Genomic DNA, 5,000 nt, shown 5'->3' with positions numbered 1-5,000 from the left:
TGGGTGATAATTAATACTTTATGCTTTATCAACCGTCATACCAGACGGGGTCGTTTTTGACCCCAGAGGACAACAGGTGTGATTATGGGCTGCAATTAAAAAACTTCAAATGATTTAAAAACAGCATCCTCACGGACTCCTCAGAAGAGCTACGTCTCTGAAGCCATTCCTACTCCCTATTGCACGTTCTGCCAACCTGAACAAACTGGAACTTTCCTGCACATGATCTGGGAGTGTGAACAGGTGCATGAGTCCTGGAATAAAACAACATCAATAATATCTGATGTGATAGGATGTTGAATTCCTACTGACCTGATTGTTCTGTTACTTAATGACGACTCTAAATGACACCTGCTTGGGAGACAGAAGAAAGATTTGGCTAGCTGGCTCAACTGCAACCAAGAAAATGATAGCTCAGCGCTGGCTCCCCCCCACTCGCTTTGTATAAAACAGTGGTTGGCATGTTTCCTGGACATAGTTATGCTGGAGCTCTCTACAGCAAGGATTAACAAAGCCAGGTCATCGACCTGGCATACCCTATAGACCTGTGGAAAGGTGCAGCAGCACAGGTATCAGTCCTAATGACCTCAGCAGCACAGGTATCAGTCCTAATGACCTCAGCATCACAGGTATCAGTCCTAATGACCTCAGCAGCACAGGTATCAGTCCTAATGACCTCAGCATCACAGGTATCAGTCCTAATGACCTCAGCGTCACAGGTATCAGTCCTAATGACCTCAGCATCACAGGTATCAGTCCTAATGACCTCAGCATCACAGGTATCAGTCCTACTGACCTCAGCGTCACAGGTATCAGTCCTAATGACCTCAGCGTCACAGGTATCAGTACTAATGACCTCAGCATCACAGGTATCAGTCCTAATGACCTCAGCAGCACAGGTATCTGTCCTACTGACCTCAGCCTCACAGGTATCAGTCCTAATGACCTCAGCCTCACAGGTATCAGTCCTAATGACCTCAGCGTCACAGGTATCAGTCCTACTGACCTCAGCGTCACAGGTATCAGTCCTAATGACCTCAGCCTCACAGGTATCAGTCCTAATGACCTCAGCCTCACAGGTATCAGTCCTAATGACCTCAGCATCACAGGTATCAGTCCTAATGACCTCAGCATCACAGGTAGAGGAAAGCGACTAGGCAAGGCGTGATTTCTGTTTTCTTGTATTTGTTTTTTTTTGTTTTCCTCAAGACTGCAGAGGGTGGGGGGGGTGGGAGAGGATTTTGGTTCTTATTTGATTGTAGTTGATTGTTCTGTATGTTCTATGTTCAAAAATATAAAAATAATAATAAAAAAAATGATCATAAAAAAACAGCATCCTCACTAAACGTTGACATATACCACTCTGTGATAAGTCAAATAGTCAAAATAATTCATAGTTTCATTTTATTTTTACTCAAAAACAGAGTATACCTTTTTGTAAACAAGGTCTATTGGCTCTAAATACGGAAACATGTAGTAATGGGTTGAACTGGAGTAACACTGAAGGTGTAACACAGAATTGATTGACCATTTATACTGTATGCTTTAACCCTCGGGTCCAATTTTACCCAAAAATTAGATGGATTCCAGACAATGCTCTTCGCACGTACAGTTCATGATCACTGCTCGTACTGAATTTTGGATGTTTTATTCAAGTTTATTTATTCAAAGCCTGTTGAAGGCCTGGTGCTGAACATGACATCTTGACATGACGATCTGAAGCGAAAAGGAACAAGTGTCAGAAGGGGAGCACTGCACCGTTCATGATGAAGATGAAGAATCAACAGATGAGGTAGAATCTGAGGAAGAGGACCCAGCTGAGAGAGAAGAATATTTCCAGTCAAAGGATGAAACACTGATCTGGTCTTCCATCCCTCCCACTGACGGACGTCGCATGTTGACAGCAGAGAGAGAGACAAGCCAACGTGGTGCAACTGCATATGCAAGGTCTCGAATTGATGACATAAAGTCCACTTTTGAGCTGTTTCTGCCAAAGCCTGTTGAAGACCTGGTGCTGAACATGACAAACAAGGAGGGCCAACGTGTTTATGGCAACAAGTGGAGAAAGATGGATCAAATGGATCTGCAGGCATATGTGGGTATGTTGATTCTCGCTGGCGTGTACCGATCCAGTAAGGAAGCTACATCTAGTTTATGGCATGCTGAGTCTGGTAGGGCCATTTTCTGTGCAATTTTGGATGTTTCATTCAAGTTTTAGCATTTAAAAGTTAAAACCTTTGTTAGTAAACCAATGTTGTCAATGCTTCCGTTGAGGTGTAAGTTAAGCTCTCCCATTCAAAAGACCATTGGACCCAAAAACCAGAATACGGTCCATCTTAAAAGTGGCGTTTCCGTCCTAAATATACTTTTAAATGACAGTTTGACTCGTGTACATTCATAAAAAGACCCTAGGTTACATTTTGGCGAGTTTTCTCTCCTAGTCATTGACCAGACCGTCAGAATAAATGTGTCACACTGAAGAAATGTTCAACTGTTTATTATTATTTCTACATGACATCATCGCTGTGTTTCCCATAAACAGACTCTCTGGGGTTTTCCTACTGACAACAAACACACCACGCTTCGGCCAATCAGCACGCAGCTGCAGCGCCACTTCATGTTATTATGGTATATATTTCTGAACATCAGTGACATCACAGTTTCTACTCTCCAGGAAATGGTTCAATGACTTCCCATGCTGTCATTAGTTCCTGACATGCAAACTCTTGTTGGCCTTTACTGAAAACAAGAGTTTAAATATAGTTCATTATTTGGGGTATTTTTCCAACCTGGGGCCTGTTTCACAAAAGCAGAATATATAAATCCAGGATAACTGATAAAGCGAGGCTTGACTTAGTCTCATCTGAGCAGCCTGGCTTGGTGTGTTCACGAAGGCCACGCAAGGCTGAGGAGAGACTAGGTCAGACTGAGGAGGAGAGACTAGGTCAGACTGAGGAGAGACTAGGTCAGGCTGAGGAGGAGAGACTAGGTCAGACTGAGGAGGAGAGACTAGGTCAGACTGAGGAGGAGAGACTAGGTGGAGTCAGAATGAGGAGGAGAGACTAGGTGGAGTCAGGATGAGGAGGAGAGACTAGGTGGAGTCAGACTGAGGAGGAGAGACTAGGTGGAGTCAGACTGAGGAGGAGAGACTAGGTCAGGCTGAGGAGGAGAAACTAGGTCAGGCTGAGGAGGAGAGACTAGGTGGAGTCAGACTGAGGAGGAGAGACTAGGTCAGACTGAGGAGGAGAGACTAGGTCAGACTGAGGAGGAGAGACTAGGTCAGACTGAGGAGGAGAGACTAGGTGGAGTCAGGATGAGGAGGAGAGACTAGGTGGAGTCAGGATGAGGAGGAGAGACTAGGTCAGGCTGAGGAGGAGAGACTAGGTGGAGTCAGGATGAGGAGGAGAGACTAGGTCAGACTGAGGAGGAGAGACTAGGTCAGGCTGAGGAGGAGAGACTAGGTGGAGTCAGACTGAGGAGGAGAGACTAGGTCAGGCTGAGGAGGAGAAACTAGGTCAGGCTGAGGAGGAGAGACTAGGTGGAGTCAGGATGAGGAGGAGAGACTAGGTGGAGTCAGACTGAGGAGGAGAGACTAGGTCAGACTGAGGAGAGACTAGGTGGAGTCAGGATGAGGAGGAGAGACTAGGTCAGACTGAGGAGGAGAGACTAGGTGGAGTCAGGATGAGGAGGAGAGACTAGGTGGAGTCAGGATGAGGAGGAGAGACTAGGTCAGACTGAGGAGGAGAGACTAGGTCAGGCTGAGGAGGAGAGACTAGGTCAGGCTGAGGAGGAGAGACTAGGTGGAGTCAGGATGAGGAGGAGAGACTAGGTCAGACTGAGGAGAGACTAGGTCAGACTGAGGAGGAGAGACTAGGTGGAGTCAGGCTGAGGAGGAGAGACTAGGTGGAGTCAGACTGAGGAGGAGAGACTAGGTCAGACTGAGGAGGAGAGACTAGGTGGAGTCAGGATGAGGAGGAGAGACTAGGTGGAGTCAGGATGAGGAGGAGAGACTAGGTGGAGTCAGTGACAGTGACTCATTGAATGGTTTCAGTTAAGAGCAGTAGTTCATAAATGTATATTTTTAGATATATCATTCAGTCTGTCCACTATTATCTGCCACGCTGTTTCGCGTGTTTCTTTATTTTTTATTTTTTATAGAGTCAAGGCTAAATTCATCCAGGATAACGGGGAAATCCCAGCTTCATCCCTTATCTTGGTTTTGTGAAACAGGCCCCCGGACCCTATTTTCACATGTTTTTGTGTCTGATGACTGATGGGAACAACAATCTTTGAAACTAGTCCGGTAAAATCCTTTTAGTTTAACATGAAACAGCCATCACCAAACTCCACCAGACTCCATGTAAATAATTAGGACTTTTAGCGTGTATAGAGCCAGCATATCTCCACCAGACTCCATGTAAATAATCAGGACTTTTAGCGTGTATAGAGCCATCATATCTCCACCAGACTCCATGTAAATAATCAGGACTTTTAGCGTGTATAGAGCCAGCATATCTCCACCAGACTCCATGTAAATAATCAGGACTTTTAGCGTGTATAGAGCCAGCATATCTCCACATGTAAATGGGTGAATTAAGGGTTTATTTCAACCAAACCAGAGTGGTGATTGTTGGAACAGTGGAAAGATGAACCAAGACGGCTTTTGGTAGTTTTATTTAGTTTCTGTCCTCTTTGAATGAAGTGTGTTTTACGATGATAAAAGTCCTGATTATTTACATGGAGTCTGGTGGAGATATGCTGGCTCTATACACGCTAAAAGTACTGATTATTTACATGAAGTCTGGTGGAAATATGCTGGCTCTATACACGCTAAAAGTCCTGATTATTTACATGGAGTCTGGTGGAGATATGCTGGCTCTATACACGCTAAAAGTCCTGATTATTTACATGGAGTCTGGTGGAGTTTGATTGTTGTTCCCATCAGTCACTAAGACACAAACACATTGTTTAACTTTAATGCACCAATCGAACACATGCTC

Source organism: Sander vitreus, unplaced genomic scaffold, assembly GCF_031162955.1.
Source record: "Sander vitreus isolate 19-12246 unplaced genomic scaffold, sanVit1 ctg259_0, whole genome shotgun sequence".
In the NCBI taxonomy this organism is placed as follows: Eukaryota; Metazoa; Chordata; class Actinopteri; order Perciformes; family Percidae; genus Sander; species Sander vitreus.
This window is presented reverse-complemented; position numbering follows the sequence as displayed.